Here is a 20,043-nt window from a genome sequence, read left to right on the forward strand (position 1 = left end):
TCTGATCACCACTGTGTGATTTTTGATAGGCCTGCTATTTTGAAGGCAGCCATTATAAACATCATGCTCTCACATCTTTAATGAATAATCTTAGAAATACACCAAATACAGATTATCCGCCTGGATGAATGATAGTACTGTATCTGCAGCCTTAAAAGGGACTGCAGAGGTGTGAATGTTACTAATGATCTTCTCATGAATGCAGATTTCGGACAAGCTCTCCACATTAGCGCTGCCTGACCTAAGCACAGTTGATACAATTTATCACTGATTGATAGCTTCAGTATTTGGGCTGGCATCTCTGGGACTGCCCTGAATTGATTCTCATCATATTAGATATAATTTTTCAGTCTGTATCAGTATATTTCTTCCACTGCATTGATTACATGTGGCAAGCCTCAAGGATCACTTCTCAGGCCGATACTGTTTAGGCCTATATGTAAACTCTCAACCTTAGAATTTGTTGCCGGAGCATCTTCTTTCATCGCTATTATAATCCCAGTAGGTTGACAGTGTTACATGCTGATGACCAGCTGATATCCCCAAATTTACTCCTAATGTGAGGCAAAACTAAGGTACTTTTTTTTAGGTATTTCATTTCTATCAGTGGTGGAATCAGTGGTTTCCAACCTTTTTGGCTTTTGACATCTTCCAAAAAGCAGTGTGTAGTCGGGGTCACATTTCAGATGTCTATGAGTTGTTAACAGCTCCACCAAATTGTGATTTTTCCCTCTAAACCTCACATGGTTTCATTTCAATAAATGTTCAAATGATCCAATATTTCAGCAAAAATCAAAGATTAGAGAAAAAGTCCAAAAACTGAAAACAGATTTGTGTATCAGAACTTTGTTTTTTCTTCTTTCCTCTCCCATTAATCATCTCACGACCCCTCAGATTTATCTGGTGACCCTTTGGAGGGGCCCGACCCCTAGGTTGGGAACCACTGGACTAAACTAGCTAACTGTATATAAAGTAGTTCAAACTAGCTCCACCTCCAGCAGCTACAACAGTAACATGCTGCTTACACACTGATGCTTCAGTATTAATAATCTAATGATGTCATATATAATAAAATATCAGTCAGAGGGACCAAACCACTACTTTTACTTTAATACTTTAACTACATTTTGCTGCTAATACTTATGTACTTTTACTTAAGTAGGATTTTTCATGCAGGACTTTTACTTGTAATGGAGTATTTTTACATTGCTGTATTGGTACTTTTACTAAGTAAAGGATCAGAGTACTTCTTCTACCACTGATTGCTATTGCTCTTGTTATTATTCCCGCTGTAGATTTTCTTCCATTTCAACTATGTTTTAATTGTGGAACAGCAACAGTCCTGTAGTAAGTACCTCCATGGTTAAATGCCACTTAATTTTTGACAGCAGTTACTAAGGCAGCGAAGAGCAATAATGAGGATCAATGAGGATCAACTTTTAACATTGTATGACAAGGTCCATTCAGTCAGCGAGGCATAATGTATGGAGCTGGACGGTGAGAGTCCAGTACTGCACTGGAACAATCGGATGGTAATTCATGCAAGTCTCGGAGAAGAAAATTTTGATACCAGTCACTGCCGCTGTGCGGGTTTCATTCTAAAAGAAGACTGAGGTACAGGAAAAAGTATTTGATGTTCCTGGTCATCCATTGTTACTGCTGTTTTTGATTAGAAAATTGGGATGAGCTGGCAGGCATGGAAAGGCACATAACCCACAAATAATGGAAAGACACATAATTCATATTTGTGTTATTTGTTCAAATGTAAAACACAAAACACTGTGGATGCCAGGATATGATGGAATGTGTGTCCATGATGATTTTCAAATGAATATCATTTAGTTAATAGGGTATTTCTTAAATTGAATAAGAAGGAAAAACTCAACTTATTATAGACAGGCATTTATATAATTTGTTTTTGCCTAGTTTTATTCTTATAGTAGCCTATTTGCCAGTTTTATTCTCATCTAAACTCATTTAAGTAATGTAATTTTAGCTCAGGGTCATTTAGGAATTATTCTGATTAACTTCTTATCTATTATTTTTTATTGCTGGTAAAGCACTTTGTAACACTGTCTTGGAAAATACTATGTCATTTAAGTTTATTTATTTTTATCTAGAGGAAATCAGACTAACATTTTCTACCATACAATCTAGAAAAAGTACTCAGACTACAATAAGCTGCTGTTGAAATGGCTTATACAATTGAATACTTCATGTTTTGTATCAGTGTATGAAAGCAAAGATCATTATTGACATTGTTTTTCTAGTCAAACAAAAGTCTATCTTGTCTGATTTTCAGGTCGTGAAAAACTCTCAAACTAGATCTCTCTGCATGTAATTTCTTTGAAAAATATCTAAATACACATAAAAAGTACTTTTTTAAAAACCTTTTAAACCCTTTTAGCTATGCACTAAAGAGACTATAAAATACACTACAATGTTACTATATACTATGTCCTTTATGAAAATGTAAAAAAAAAATCATAACTATCTATGTCATCAACTATATCATTTTATTTGACAACTCACAGGTTTGAATGTGAATAACTTTGTCAGTAAGAAACAGGATGTTGCTGAAAAAGGTTCAATCAAGCTTCCTTGGATAAAGGTTCAATGAAAACAACAGGGGGATATCTAACTTTTTAGAGGAGAATTCCAAACATATTAAGCTTTCACTGCAAACAAACAATGAATAAGCATCATGCTGTTACTGTATACCACCTCTAGATGGCAATGTTGTGCTTCAAGCCCTTCAGCTGACACAGCCACAGCACTGCTCTACTGAATGTGATGTGAGATGACATGGCACATGGGACGTTTTTAACCCCATAACATAGTGGCTATGTATAAAACTGAAAAGCCAATCCATGTATGTGCTGGATCTACCAAAAACAGTGTGAGGAAGGTCTGAACCAAAAAAGATAAACATAAACAATTTTCATGAAGCCTACAGAGTGGAAATAGTTAATTATAGGGCTTATTTATTATTTCATACCTTCCATTAGCTAGATCAGTATCTTATATATTTTTAACTACAGTAAATTGATAAATACATGTTCATATGAAGTAATAAGCAGGCAGCTTATCATACCAATAGACTGGATCTGATGTAATTATTGTTTATGCTATTGAACACTCAGCAGTTCAGAACCCACATTGTACAAATAATCAGAAAATGATGATACGACTGACTTGAATATACTGACTTGAAACAGCAGCATACTTAGCAGTGTTTCATCTGCAAGTCAAAGTGCTTTGGTGTCCTTCTTTTGAAACATAATCATTAAATATATACTCTACGCCAATGATTCTCAACCTTTTTCAAATCAAGGACCCCTAATTTAGTCCACATTAGAACATTAGAGCCAGGGATCTCCATTTGATGAGATTTTGTCTCTCGGACCCAAATCTGAGAATATTTTTATCGTTTGGTCCGATTTTGTCCAGAAATCCATGACTTATCTGTACTGTAGGTAGAGAGACAACAAATAATGGTGAAGTTTAACATTGCATCAATTTGCTGGCGGACCCCCTGGAACCCTCCCAAGGACCCACGGTGGTCCCCGGACCCCATGTTGAGAACCACTGCTCTACGCGATACCACTCTTTGATAATGACCAAATGCTGGTGGTTAACTGCAGACGCCCTGCGCAGGCCGCTGCAGGCCGCGCAATTACTGAGAGAAGAAGTGCGACTGCATGCTGGAAATCCTTCCAAGAGAGCTGCAGTGCTGCCCACAGGCCACAGGAGGGCACTGCACTGTGGAGCTGTGATCCACTTGTTATTTTCTGTCTTCATTCTTATGTCTTGCTTTGCGCCTTTGCACTGTTTGTGAGGTCTTAGTGTCCTTGTGAGAGACTAGACTCACTTACAAGTAGCTGGCTTGCAGACAAACAGCAGAATCAGGTTAAAAGTTTGGCGTGGATCAGAGCATATAATCTGTTTCCAGCTGTTTCCATGCAGCAATCCTGACTCGGTATATTCAGAGAGGAATCCCTATGGTGAACTTTAAGTGAAAGGCTTTTTATATTATTTATTGTTTGTCAAATAAAATTGCAGCCCTATTCTATTCTATTCTATTCTATTCTTAAATTGGGCGTACTGGGCCTACTGAACAATACTTGAAGACCCAAATTGTACTCTAAGAAGACATTATGACCTCTGATTTAAAAGTATAGATTCAGTGGGAACACATTTTTATTCAACCATAGTCATTGTATGTGTGTGTGTGTGTGTGTTGTTTTTATATTTATTTATATATTTACAGTACTGTGCAAAAGTCTTAGGCACCCTAGATTTTTTTATATAAATTTTGTCTTAGATGTTTATTTGTTTTCTGCATTAGTGTGTCAGTAAACTGCTCTATATAGATACATACATATATTTTTTTCTTATATTTAGAAACTTTTCATTTTATTATTTTTGAAAGCATCTTCGATTTACAGACTTTTTTTACATGTGCCTAGATTTTTGCACAGTATTGTATTGATTTATTTAGTTATTTTGAGCATCACATTACTGCTATGTCTGCTTACAACTACAGGACATATTTGTACAGTGAGCATCCTATATGGATTTTGATTGTAGGATGCGGTAGGAAAGAGAGAGATCAAACAAAAGTGTGTGACACGTGTGCATGTGGGTGTATCGTGTGTGTTTATATGTGTATACAGTGCACATACAAACACAGCAATATGCAGTTGTGGTCCTGGTGAACACATGAAAGAAAAGACATGTGAAAGAAATGCAACTTGGAATACAAAGTGGAACGGATTGTTATTTAAGAGGGGGAAATGTGAGTGGGACAGATACTGAAGGAGATGATAATAAATTGTATCGTAAATCTTATGACATCAGCATTAAAACGGAAGGGAAGGAAGAAAAAAAGAAGGAAAAAAGACAATGTCAGAAAATGGAACCATGTAAGGCCAAGTCTATTGGAATGATCTTTGCTTGTTTTTGGTTGTGTCTGTGTTCGATTTCTATGTTTTCTCTTTTGTTTGTTCGTTGCTGTTTTATCTATGTGTTAGTTTTTTATGTAGCCTATACATTATTTGTCTATTTATAAAATCTTCTTCCAAGACTTACAGAAATTCATTGAATCAAGAGAAAAAGCTATGGATTTCTGTCTTTGTTTTTCCGATTTTCTGCAGAAAGATACAAGGCTGTGTCTCAAAGGGAGTCAAAAGCTTCAAGTTGTAGGACTGTCTCATTCAAGAGGGAAACATAGGAAGCTTCCTTTTAAGGTACCTGGTTTCTGATGATTTTGAAGGAAGCATACAGTGGTTCCTTAGGTGGAGCAGGATATCCCACAACACCTTGCAACAGATGAAGAAGAATGAAACATCTGCTACATTAATGGTGGGCGGAAGTCCCCGGATTTTTCCCAGGAAAGACCTACCAGACACCGGGTGTGTAGCAAATGCAAAAGCTTTCATGAACTGGATATATTGTAGGTTGAATCACTGTTGTGTTATATCAATTCTTGACAGAGAGTAGCAAAACGGACATTTATTAATTAATTTATTAATATTAATTATTATTAACAAGTCGTGTTGACGGTGTTGTGCAGCATTACCATCCCATTCCATAATTATGGCCCAGAGAGAGAGAGACAGAGAAACACAGAGAGAGAGAGAGAGAGAGAGAGAGAAAGAGAGAGAGAGAGAAAAGACTGGGGCTACATCAAATACAGGTTCTTTTTTTTTTTTTTTTTAAATGTATTTGAATTATCTGCAAATAAAATCTGGCCAAACAATAATCAACATCTTCAATATCTGAAAGCATAAAAAAAAGCTTAAAAAAAACAACAACACATTTTCAAATACATTTCATATACTGTCAATGCCAAACACTGTAGCAGCTTTTATAATTTTTGGGCTCCATCTACTGGGCAGGAGGACTCAGGGCCTTATATAAGAGATAAAGAGAGGGTAGACAAAGGGTAGACTATTCATTTTCTTAAGACTACAGTGTATGATAGTTCTATGCATTTTTTTAATTTTTTTTTTATGTCTGATACATATGGTTGTACAAATGTCTACATTTTGGGTAAGGAGTGACAACTCTGCTGGCTGTGCCCATTGCTGAGAAAATACAATTTTTGCATTGACAAATAGAAAATAATTGCTCATGAATAACTGGTTGCATGACTTTTATCAGAACAGTCATCCTGGTATAGTTCCGGTTCTAAACTATATACACTTCACTGCATTAAAACACTATGAAAACTTAGTTTAGTCACAAGCACATGAAAATAATTACTACCAGTAGAAGAAGGTTTGTTTCTATGTGGAAATGGAATCTCTGTAATGTTTAAGTTCAGTGTAGTATAAAATATATACTAAAGATTCTATGGAGAGGTCAGGTTACATGAGCTTTCAATGCAACCACCAAAGGCCTTCCCCATAGTGACTGATACATCATAGCTTAAACAACTATAAACAACTAATTAACAGTATTCACTATGCAAATTATTGTAAGTTATTATTGTTTGTAAGAATTATTGTAAGTAATTGCCATGGATGATTCTCTATCTCTATCTCAAATTCATGAGCAAATGCTAATGTTCAAAGGGTCAACAAGGAGCCTTTCATATTTCTTATTCATTCTTTTTGATTATTAGAATCCTTTTATTGGCCAAGAATATTTGCACATACAAGGAATTTAGCTTAGTGGTTGCTTGTGTACTTTGTTAAAAGACAGAAAGAATAAAACAATAGAAACCAATAAAAACAGTATATAAAAAACAGTATATATATATATATATATAACAATATATAAATAAACCAAAAACAAATAGAAACAGTAGAAGAAGAAAAAAAAATATGATTTAGTATTATTATATAGTATATATATATAGTATATCATTTAGTATTATATATAATAGTATATTATTTAGTATTATTTAGTAACATAGTATTATTTAGTAATATTCAAACAGTGCAATTACTTAAAGTGTTAAGTAAAAAAGTGTTAAGTTATTGCACTGTTTGAATATTGCACTATGTTCATTTGACTGTATATACTGTACACACAAAAAACAAGATGCACATGGATGAATGAAGTGCTCAAGAGAATGGGATGTGGCCTACTGCAGTGTGTGTGTGTGTGTGTGTGTGTGTGTGCACATTTGTGATATTGCGAGTGCATGCGTGCGTATGTATGCAAGTATTTACAAGATTAAATAGGACAGAGAGTTACGCAATCTCTCATCCCCATCCCCTCTTAACCCAGCGTGCTTGCCTAACCCATTTCTCTCCGAATCCCCTCCCTCTCTATCGCTTGTTTTTCTCTCTCCGTCTGTTTTTCCTCCGCCTCTGCCGATCCCTCTCTCTCTCTCTTCGTCTTAAATGAAGTTTAGCGCCATGTTCGGTTTTTATGAAGTGATCGGTCGGAGAGGGGACACCAGAGTTTGTCCTATTTCTCATCCTCATCCTCTAATCTCACTTTCCCTCTACCTCATCCCATCTCCCTCTTCTCTCTCTTTCCCCTTATTTCTGTTCTGTCTCTTTCCATCCTCTTTCTCTCTCTCACTTCTCCATCTCCCCCGCCCTCACTTTCTCTCTCTCTCAGAGATTGGAAGCTGCTATTTTCTAGGTCAGAGGCAGAGGCAGTGAGGCAGCATGGCTGAGTAGGCGCTCCACTTTCCTGTCGCATCTCATCTGCCCAGTTCACCCTGATTACAGACATAACAATAAGAGAGGGAGGTGGAGAGAGAGAGAGAGAGAGAGAGAGAGAGAGAGAGAGAGAGAGAGAGAGGGAGGAGAGATGAAGATTGAGGGAGTGAACAGAGAGAAGATTTTAGGTGGATCTAAGTCGGGAGAGATGTGCAAGAGAAGAAACAGAAGTTGGAGAAAGCTACAGGAGAAGTTGGGAGATGCAAGAAGTGAGAGAAGAGGAGAAAGACAGAGGGGGAGAGGGAGTAGATGAAAAAGGGGAGAGAGAGAAATACTAACAAAGGAGACTAAAGAAATATACCAATAATAGAAATATACTTCTTACCAAAGAACATTGACATTAGTCATTTTAAAATGATTTCATTACAAGCTAAAGTCATTTACAAGCCAAAAAACTAGTTCAGTAGAACTTCAACCAGAGAAACATCTGTAGCTGACATCCAATGAACAGTTATTCAGTTTCTTGAAACATTTGAGTAGGTGTTCTGCTGAACCTTTTACTGAGGGGAATCCAATATCTGCCAAACATCACTTGGAGGAGTAGTTAGGAGTAGCAATCCTCCTCATCAGGCTGGGTGTTATCTGCCATCAAGCATGTGCTAAAAACAAACTGCACATACTGATCGCAAGATCATGAGGTATCAAGATATCAAGAGAGCGACAGACTCCAAGGCCTGGGCATGGTCAATTAATAAATAAACACAGGTAACACTTTACAATAAGGGTCACTAAGTTAAGGGTTAGTTAATGCTTAATAAGCATTAACTAATGTGTCTGGTAATCATTTACTAATGGTGTTCATGTTAACTAAGGTATTCATTTATACATTATTTAATAGTCATCTTTATAAACTATTAAATAATGTATAAATTAATACCTTAGTTAACATGCACACCATTAGTAAATTACACATTAGTTAACTGTTAAGCATTAACTAACCCTTATTAAGCATTAACTAACCCTTAATAAGCATTAACTAACCCTTAATAAGCATTAACTAACCCTTATTAAGCATTAACTAACCCTTAACTTAGTGTACCCTTATTGTAAAGTGTTACCTAAACACATTTAATGCATGCGACAGGCAAGATTCAGATTCATTATGACATTCGACTGAAATTTGAATATTGAAATGCGTTAGCTTAATGGCTGCAGCAGGACTATAACCACAGAAACATCTATAACTAGCATCCATGGCTACACTAGCAGAATTGTACCCATAGAAATGTCTGTAGCTAGCATTCATGGACTACACTGTAGCACAACTGTAACCAAAGAAACGTCTGTAGCTTTTGCATCCATGGGCTACACTGTAGCAGAATAGTAACCATAGCAGTAAGATTGCTGTTCAGCCTCTAACCAGCAATTAAAAGTCTTGTGCTCTTAAAAGTAATATTGGAAAAATCTTCTGTGTTTCTAACCTAGGTTAGCTGAATGTTTGTCAGTAACATGATTAGAAATCAACCAAATGGACCAGACTTCTTGACTGCAATCATGCCACAACAATCAAATGACATGGGAAAACCCCCATGTAAAGTCAAAAGCACATGTGCTTTTTGGTAACGTTGGAATTCATATGGCAACATTTTATTTCAGTTTATATTCCGACATCACATGACTCGTCACTTGTCACATGTCTTTATTTCAGATGTGAACATTTAAATTCAGAGCTGAAAAGTGTTTTTTCCTATATGTTAACATTTGTATTCATGTTTCCACCTGCCATCAAATAGGACAATATTTGTTTCACATGTGAAAATGTAATTCCCGGCTAAATGGGAAAGACAGCTGAATGAAGAGATACCAGAAAAGATGTGGTATGATATGTGGAAAATACACCAGACCACGACACAATCACTGAGATGGAGAGAATTTATTTGGAAGAATCAAATTCCAACCAAAATTAAAAGTAAACAAATGAATATTCAACAATCATGCTGGAGACTATCTAACCACATGGAACCAAACCACACACACATTTTTTGGAGTTGCATGAAAATACAACCTTTCTGGGATGATATACATTCTGTTCTGTGTGAGGTATTGGGTTACGAAATCCCTCGACCCTGTCTTGTTTTATACCTGGGTCATATGGAAGGAACTGTGAATATAGAAGACCAATACTTGGTCAAGATTCTCCTCGCTGCCGGAAAGAAGGCTATCACTAAGAACTGGCTCAAGACTGATGCACCAAATTACAAACAATGGCTGATAGATGATATCCTAGTGATGGAGAATCTCACATATAGGTTAAGAATGAAGGAAGAAAGTTTTGCAAAAAGTTGGGGAAAATGGCTAATATATAATAAAAAAAATAAAAAAAGGCATAAATAGTAATGTTGTTTAAATATGTTCCTCCCTACAGGCTCTGTTCACCTTTTATTGTATTGTCTTTCCTTTTCATTTACTTTCTCTTTTTTACCCTCTGTAAGTATACTCTAAAAAGAAAACAATAATGCTAAAGTTATAAAAAAAAAAGAAAATGTAATTCCCAACATGTTGCCAAAGTGGCAGACCGCGTCGGCCAATGCGCACCTGACTGCCCTGTCCCGGCCTGCATGAACTCAAGCCGCTGGTGGAACCTGTTTCTAAAACGGCGGATCCCCCTCGGCAGCCCACCCAACCCTGACTGCTGCATCCTGACCTGGCCGTGGAATCCAGATCTGCTGGTGGGACCTTATAATTCTTTCAAAGTGCCTCTTATCCTCCAGGGAGAACTGGCTATGGAGAGGAGCGTCGGAGTCGGCCGACCCGAACCTGACCGCCGCATCCCGACCTGTGCATGGACCCACATCAGCTGGTGGGACCTTATCACTTTTTTCAAATTTCCTCTAGTCCTGCAGGGAGAACCATGGATGCCATAGTTATATGATTAGATGTGAAACAGTGGTCTATTATTCAGAAATCCCTCAGAATGCGTTCATTGGCCTTTCAGAACAGAGTTTTCAACATAGTAGTGTAATAAGTCTAACTAAATTGGTGTAAGTGATGTGTAGGTGAGTGAAGATCCGATCAGTGCAGAGAGTAGGTCTAGAGCAGTGATTCTCAACCTTTTTCATATCAAGGACCCCTAGTGTAGTCCACATTAGAGCCACAGACCCCTTTTGAGATTTTGTCTCTCGGACCCAAATCTGAGAATATTTTTACTGTTAGATATGATTTTGGCGAGAATCCCATGACTATCTGTATTGTAGGTAGAGCGATAACAGTTAAACTGTGATCAAAACAGTCATTCTTCTACATTCACTACCTTCTTGTAAATGAAATGCTGAAGTTTAACAATTCATCAATTTGCTGGGGACCCCCTGGAATGCCCTCAAGGACCCCTGGTGGTCCCCGGACCCCACGTTGAGAACCACTGGTGTAGAGGTTGTGGCTCTGGGACGCCAAAATTTACTGTTAAGTGTAATACTGTGAGTATAAGAAGAACTCAGCATCTCTTTACACAGTTACGGCATCTCTGTTTCGACCCCGGGCTGCATCTCTCTAGAAAGAAAGAAAGAAAGAAAGAAAGAAAGAAAGAAAGCCCTCTGGACATGGGATATGGGATTAAAACTGCTGGGAGAAAAATTGAGACTGCAAATGTTGGGGCATGGTCAGAAACAAAAGCCAACGAGAAACTCCTGTTGAAGGGATGATGAAGGAACGTTAACATGACGAGCAAGCGAGAGAGTGTTGGAGAGAGGGAGTGTGAATGCAAGAATGTGTGTGAAGGCCGGTGTCGGCTGATGGGGTGAGAGAAAGGACAGTGTGTTTATGCCCTCTCGCTCACCTCATGCATATGGTGCACTAGTCATTCTAAATTCATTTACTCAGTCGTGCACTTATGGTCGTTCTTGAGGTGGTGCCTGACACAGCATTTCATGGAGGAACAACATGGCATCCCGACCACAGAGTTCCAGAGTTCCAGGTCACCGGTCCACCATGTCTGGACTCTTATCCCCGCTGGTTTTCCCAATGGAAAACCAGCTCATGTAATAATATCAGGATTTCATGATTAAACTTAGAAATCCTCATCTTCTACTGACCTATTTTCCCTCATAGTGGTGCGCGCTAATGCACGCACAGTTCTCCAAAACCATCCCTTTAGAGAGAAAGAAACAAGAAACGAGACATGGGACTGGTCACGAGAATTCAAATCTCCATAGTCAAAAGTTGAATTCATTTAAATACTGCATAATTTAAACACACGCCTTAAAATATCTCCAGCATTAGGCATTTCTTGTCCTTTTCCTGACTGAAAAAAACTGATCCATGCTTTTGTTTCTTCCAGAATAGATGAATGCATTTGGCTGCCCCATCTCCACAATCGCAACTTTTTCCAAAACTTAGTTGCCAGAATACTCTTTGAACCACAAATCATAATCGCACATAGTCCTAGTTGCTTTTCACTGATTCCCTGTAAATTACAAAGACCCATTCTCTTTCCTTACTCACAGGATACAACACTCCTGGCCCTGGATGTATAAAGCTGCTCAGAGTGAAAAATTTGGCAAATTTAACCCTACATTTATGTGGCAAATGGGGTGGGGATTGAGCCTTGGTCGAGGGCCAGGGAGAGCCAGGAACAGCCCATCTGGACACCGATCCTAATTAATCCCTGTCTATGTACTGTATGTGTGTTTCAGTAGATGCTCTTCATTGAGCCTCTGGACTGAACCACGTAGAGACGCTCATCCACAAGCCTTGTGGGAAGACAGCTTGAAAGGTCTGATTGTGTATAGACTGTTGGAATAGTTCCTGAAATGGGGAGTGTTGATTATAGTACTCAAGGTTCAAATTTGAGTTATTTTGAGTTTGGTTTAGCTTTCCTTGATGCCAAAATAGAAGCCCTCTGTAGTGTCTTTTCTTCTGTAAGAGACTGAACAGTGTAAAAGTTCAGAAGACAAAGGCTTATGCATGAGTCTTGAAAATACTCTCTCTAACTCCTATATTATTTAAGAGTGGTCCAGAAGTCCCCTAACTTGGTTTGAAGTGAAGAGCCTGGTCCAGAAGTCCTCTAACTTGGTTTGAAGGGAAGAGCCTGTGCCTTTCAAGTGAGGAAGCAATGTTTTTTTAATTTTTTAATTTAAAGAACAGCAAAACAATGCAGAGCTCATAAAATCACACTGCCTTGATCAAGGGTTTGTCACTGATTTAGTGAAAGATACAAGTACAAGTACAGAGTCTAAATTGGCTCTCACTTAGCTTCATTAACATGGTCGGAGCAGTTTATGAATCCAGATTAAATTTGGCAGATTGGAGGTGAAAAATATGTGAATTGCCGTATTGCCATATTTCGCATTTCTTAATTCATATACAACAATGAAAAGTAGAAAAAACAAAACCCCACAATGTAATCCAGTGGTTCCCAACTCCTGTCTTCAGACTACTGCTAGTTTTCATTGTAGCTGTCTAATCAGGGACTATTTTACACCTGGGTGAAGCCAGGTGACTGTAATTAGCTACCTGGTAAGGTAGAAAACCATCAGTACTCTGGGTCGAGAGGACCAGGATGGAGACTACTGCTATAATCGAATTCTTCAGAATTCAGAATATTCAGAATATATATTGGTTCGTAATCCACCACACAGCAACAGTCAACTTGCAATGTTGTACCAATACTGTGGAACAGTCTATAGGCAATACTGTGTCATATTGCAGAATATATTCAGCATAATCCACAAGATGAATAGTAGCAACTTTCGCATATTGTAAAACCACTAGGGTTAAATGAGATGGAATAGGTCCTTTTCACAAACATGGCTGCCGTACTTCCGCAAGGTTTAGCTCGGTTCTCACCATTGCCAGCAATGTTAAAAAGAAAACTTTCTGTCGTCCATAACTCTGTCTGTGTCACTTATTTTGTGTTTCAACATAATGTATAACACAATACAGGTGTTGTCACTGACATATCTTTCTGTTTCTGTTGTCAGACGACTGCACAAGCTAACTGTGATCGAGGGTCACAAAATGCTAACTGGCTAACCAAGGCTAACGCTAATTTCTGTACTGTTAGCATTTTGTGACCCTCGATCCAATCACTTTTTTATAGTTGCGCAGTCGTCTGACAACAGAAACAGAAACATATGTCAGTGACAACACCTGTATTGTGTTATACATTATGTTGAAACACAAAATAAGTGATACAGACAGAAAGTTTGCTTCTTAACAATGCTGGCAAACTACATTTTTATGTATGATGACTTTGATTTTGCTTCTGTGATGGTCATAGTTTTGGTTCTAGTGCAGGCTGATTCTGATTTAATAAAAAAAAAAGTATTGTTAGGTTGTAGTATTGTATGTAGTATTGTAGTATTGTTAGACCAGGGAAGTCTTTCCTAAACAGTCAAAGTTATTCTATTTCTGTTTGCCACACAAACTCAGAGGAAAGTGAAAGTCAATGGCTAGCTCAACGCCTTGAAGATGACCGACTATATAAATACCAAAAAAAAAAAAGAAAAAGAGTGAAGGAGAGAGGAAAAAACAAGGAACAAATGGGAAAACAAGAATGAAGGTGAGATGAGGCCAGAAGAGAAACATGGTGCGTGGGATATTCCAGGATGGATAAACGAGGCAAGACCTACAAAAATGAACTTCCAATGATGGTGAGGAGAGATATAGAGGAAGAAAGAAGAGGAAGAATGAGAAATAAATGATGAGAGCTATACGCAACAGAGCAGATAGAGTTGGGATGTGGCTGGGAAGAGGGGAAAGTGACTGATGAAGAGAGGGGAGAGGTGTGGTGAGGGTTGGAGGTGATCCATGTCTTTCTATACATGCTAACACACACACACACACACACACACACACACACACACACACACACATTCCATACTACAATCTATGGTTCTTTTTTCTATTCTAGCTTTTCATGTTGGAAGTGTACTTACATCATGTATCCAATACTGCACATAGAGAGAAAGCAAAAGAGTGAGTTTGGAGAGAGAGAGAGAGAGGGAGAGAGAGACTCAGAGATAGAGATTCACTCAGATAGAGAGAGACTCAGAGATAGAGAGAGAGACTCAGAGAGAGAGACACAGAGATAGAGAGAGAGAGACTTAGAGATAGAGAGACTCAGAGATAGAGAGAGAGACTCAGAGATAGAGAGAGACTCAGATAGATAGACTCAGAGATAGAGAGAGACTCAGAGATAGAGAGAGACTCAGAGATAGAGACTCAGAGATAGAGAGAGAGAGAGACTCAGAGATAGAGAGACTCAGAGATAGAGAGAGAGACTCAGAGAGAGAGAGACTCAGAGATAGAGACTCAGAGATAGAGAGACTCAGAGATAGAGAGAGAGACTCAGAGATAGAGTGAGAGAGACTCAGAGATAGAGATAGAGATAGAGAGAGACTCAGAGATAGAGATAGAGAGAGACTCAGAGATAGAGACAGAGAGAGACTCAGAGATAGAGAGACTCAGAGATGAGGAGGAAGAACAATTTGGAAAAAAAAAATGTAAGAAAAGAAAGGTAGCGAAAGAAAGAAGGGAGAATAGCATGAAGCGAACAGACAGGGAAACACTGATACACAGTGAGGAAGGAAGAAAGAAGGAAGGAGAGGGAGAGGAACTAAAGCCCCAGTGGTGGCTGCTGCGTGGTTAAAAATGCATGGTCCATTTTCTCATTAATATTTCAGGGAGGCAAACTCCCCCTCAACACCTCCAGCCTGCACTGCTGTGCTTCAGGACTGCAGCAAGGCAGAGGGAGAGAGAGAGAGAGATAGAGAGAGAGAGAGAGAAAGAGTTGGCCTTACCTTTACCTCAGCTCTGACACGGATTAAAAACCTTCCTCAAAAAACAGAAAGGGGAAAAAATCTCTCCGTTTGACTTTTTTTTATGGCATGGTAACCCACTTCAGGGGGTTGAGGGAGAGGAGTTGGATCTAGAGCCTATAGCAGTGGCTGAGTAACTAGCAGATGTGTGTTCAGGCTATTTAACCAGGCAAGTTGATAAGAGCATTTCTATTTACAGCAGTGGTCTTGGGGGTGGCTGCAAGGAGAAAGAGGGATACATACTAACTCAAATGAGGTAGCTTTGTAGGCACATTGGAGTTTTTTTTTGGAGTTCTACAAATGTTTCCCAGAGGCAGAGCTTCTGTATGGGCAGAAATACTTTCATTGGTTGGGTTAAACCTCAATGGGCGGAGCCAAAGAACCACCGTTTTTCAGAGCGCAAATTAAGGCAGCGACACAAAAGATTTTTCCAATCATAAACAACAATGAAAAGAGAGCAGAGAGAGCAGTGCACATTTAACTTAAATTTGCAAATTTTCAGTCTCTTGTCATGCACACACTTAAAGGATAAGGCTGGTGTTTTTAAATACATTTCTTATCGTCAACAAATCCTATGAAAATAACAAAATCAACAATGCGTTTGCTCTCCTCCTGTTACTTTCTGACTTCCCACGTTCCCTTTTTAGCCTTCAAACCAGAAGTCACTGGCTCCAATTGTAAGCTAAAAACCTTTAAATACAGCTCACAAAGATATAGTTTCCATTTAAAAATCACTAACTGTTACCATTAAAACTCAGGCTAGTGTAGTTATTACCAAATCAAATTCAAATGGGAACAAATTCTTCATTACGCCGGGGACTATTTTCGGTGCTACGGAACTACTTTCCTGAGATCGCAAACATGTTTACAGCCGACTTATTAAGTTGTTTGAGGAAAAAGTCGGCCGGCCCGGATCATCATGAAATATGCTGCAGAGCAGCAGCATGGCTCTGTGATTTAATGTGTTTTAATCATTTTTTTAATACAGTGGAGTTCTATGGCTGCTGAGACATGGCTTTATTGGGCACCGGCTACATGGACGAGACTTGTTGGCAAAACAAAATCATTGCTGATTTTGCTATTTTCATAGGATTTGTTGACAATAAGAAATGCATTAAAAAACACCAGCCTTATCCTTTAACAACAGCTGTCTTTGAGGAGAACAAATCTAAAGACCATAGACCATATAAAAAAGAATGAGAAAGCGGTTCTCTTGCGAGAATGTGGTTTTTCGTGGTATACCTGCACTCACAAGATGTATTTTGATACCAAAACAAACATGCAACCACAAGCCACAATTGCTGCAAGCAATTGTGGCTTGTGCTGGAAAAAAGAAGAAGAAAAGAGGGACATGACATTCACGGTTCTTTTTCTTTCTTGGCTCAGTCATTGTGCACGTTGGATCTCCATATTTTCCTCTTCCTTGGTCTGTTGCAAACTCCATTTTCATATTGAAAATTTCTGTTAAGATTTGAGTCTTTGACGAGTGCACACCACAGGATTATGCAAAGACTAGCCCTGATACATTCAAGCATGTTTGATTTAATTGTGACTTTGCTGATTGGGATCATACGAGAGAGACGACTCGAGCTCTCTGCCTGAACTAGCTTCGCAGGCTTCACCTCACTTAGTAGCGAGAGTGCTAGGCTTTATAATATTAGCTACCTCCTCTCTTACCCCTTGCCTCTTTCACTGGGCTTTATTTAGTCTCCACCTCGTCGTCATGGTAACAGCTTCTGCATTGAGAACCAGGTGCATTACAACTTCCTGTTGCCAGCTCTGGCCTTCACTAAATCGCTCCATAACCTGCCCAAAATTAACATTGGTAAATTACAAAGACTAAACTAGAGAAAGGCTAGAAAAGTTCTTCACCTCAAGTACTCCTTCGCAAAAATAAAATTGTTTTGTTACTATCTGTGTTTTTAAAAAGTGAACTGAACACAAAATCAGTCATTTGAAATCATTACCATCTTACTTAACCATCTCTATTGATGTTTGAGACATGAGAGACAATTCCCTTGACAGACTGAAATTATATTTTAATGATCACAATAATGTGTACATGGATAATGGGTACATGTGTTGATTGCAACTAACTTCATTATAGTCTGTCAAGGCAATTCTTTCTCCTGTCTCAACTACAGTAGATTCGTCTTCCTCAAGAAATAGATAGGGCTTGTTTCAGTTAAACAACCCGATTCCACGTGCCTCAGTAACTGCTGTACAGGGTTGATTCGATCTGGGGAAGATATCTGACATTTGCTGTGGGCTGTGGAAATGGCATTGGTGCAGTGCCAATGGACAAACAGCCGGTTTCTGAGTCATTTAGATCCTGGTATCCCAGCTGGCATTGCTCTGGTCACAGGAGTCCTAACAGAGGCTGGTGGGGCCCTGGCAGCCAGCCTGCCCTCTTGTCTCAAGAGACCTGCTGTGTTTGGCACTGGCTGGGCAAAATGTGTTTGTGTGTGTGTGTGTGTGTGTGTTGTGTAGACATGTAATATTAATAATAATGATGATAACAATAATAACTTTATTTATAGGGCACTTTTCAAAACAAGGTTACAATGCGCTTTACAAGAAAAGAAAAAATCTGTACAGCTAGAAGAGAAAACTAAAAACAGCAGAGGCATGAGACACTCATCATAAGTAGATTACAAAACAATCAAATTAATTGAAAGCAATCCTGAAAAAGTGAGTTTTTAAGAGTGATTTAAAAGAGGACACAGTGCTGGCAGGTCGTTCCACAGTCTGGGGGCTCTGACTCAAAAAGCCCTGTCACCCTTGGTCTTCTGCCTGGACTGTGGAACAGCCAAAAGGTTCCTATACCTGAGGATCTCAGGCTGCGGGTAGGCTCATGCGGGGTTAAAAGCTCAGCAACACGACTAGGAGCAAGTCAATCAATATCCTAAAATTCCTAAATTTTACAGGGAGCCAATGGAGGGAAGCTAAAACACGAGTGATGTTCTGTCTTTTTGGTCCTCGTGAGGTGTCTGGCACCAGCATTTTGGACCAGTTGTAGTTTGTAAAGGCTTTGCTGGCTTAAAGTGGATACAGACAACTTTTCAACTTTCCCCCCGTTGTCCCCCCCTAGTGGTATTGTTGTTTGCGCCGCTGTTGCAAAGACAACCAGATTGCTTTCTGTTAGAGCCTAGCTCCGTGCAATAGAACAAACCATCTGTCTGACAATATAGTAACTTTCACCACTGCTCATTTTAGAAAGGCCACTGCAAGAAAACGTGTTCTTTGTTTAGATTATCAAACGGACAATGGATCATTTGTTTGTTTCTGGCTGCTAGCGTTAGCGTTAGCAACATGGCTAACGTTGCTAACGCTAGCTACGATAGCTAACGCTAGCAGCCAGAAACAAACATAGTTAGATGTTTATGAATGAGAGTGAATTCGCATATTTATGGTACACACTGGAGCACAGTGGAGTAAAATTACCAGACGGCTAACAGGAGTCACTCCACTCCTCTGATCTCACGATGGCTGTAAATAATGTCAGTAACCATTGTAACGTTTACTTCAGAGCAATATGGCGGCTACCATTGCCTGTATTTCACTTGTGTATTGTGGTTTACTTGACACCAGCAACACCCTCTCAATCTTTAAGAAAAGGCTTCTCACCTGATGAACTGTGTAATAAAAAAAAAAAATATATATATATATATATATATATATATCTTTATCTGCCTCTATGCACTTCATGCACTGACTCTATGCACTGCCTCTTGCTTGTGTTGTATATAAATCTCATGCGTACATCTCTTTGGATAAAAGTGTCTGTCCAAATGGGAAATTGTAATTGTAATTGTCACGTAACCAGTATTGTGCCTTACGTCACGTAACAACCAGTTGTCCAGTCCGGTTCTGGTACACAGTACTACACACTAGTCGGACTACCGGAATCCGCTCTCAAATTCAGTAGTCAGTACCTGAATTTTCAGGTAGTGAGTTCAGTTGTAGAATGCGGTTGTCACTCTTCTTATTAACCGAACTGTGTGAACTTAACAGGATTAAGCACTGCAATGTGGAGTGAAAACCGTATTTAGTTGCAGTGTAGTGGCATTTAGACCATAGGGGAGAGGCCATCTCTTAGTCAAAGACGCCCTCTAGAGGCCATCTCACGAAGCGACATCTCACTAAGTGTTACCTGACTGACTGACTGACTGACTGACCTGAATTTGGCTTGTGATGCCCTCGGCTGCGCCGTGGGAAAAATAATTGGTCCTAACACAGACCCCTGGGGAATCCTACAAGACATCTTTGCATGCAATGACCTGGCATCAATGCCAATGTTAAAAGTCCTATCTGTAAGAATAAAATCGGTTAAAAACAGCGCCAGAGATACAAACCCAATGTTTAAGACGTGCAAGCAGAATAAAATGATCAACAGTATCAAATGCCGCACTCAGGTCTAAAAGCAATAAAATAATAAATAATAATAATACAATCTCTTCTTAAATTGTACTTTTATCGTAAGGAATTTCTATAAACTTTGACTCCTACATTTCTCATTTCTTGCCTGTTATTTTATTCCATTTGTTGTTATCCCTATGGCTGGATCTGTTTACCTTACCTTTCACTTTTTAGTGGTTTTATTTTTA

Source organism: Centroberyx affinis, unplaced genomic scaffold, assembly GCF_046629955.1.
Source record: "Centroberyx affinis isolate AG114_WGS23_722 - 3 ecotype Tasmania unplaced genomic scaffold, CSIRO-AGI_Caff_v1 ptg007228l_1, whole genome shotgun sequence".
NCBI classification, from domain to species: Eukaryota; Metazoa; Chordata; class Actinopteri; order Beryciformes; family Berycidae; genus Centroberyx; species Centroberyx affinis.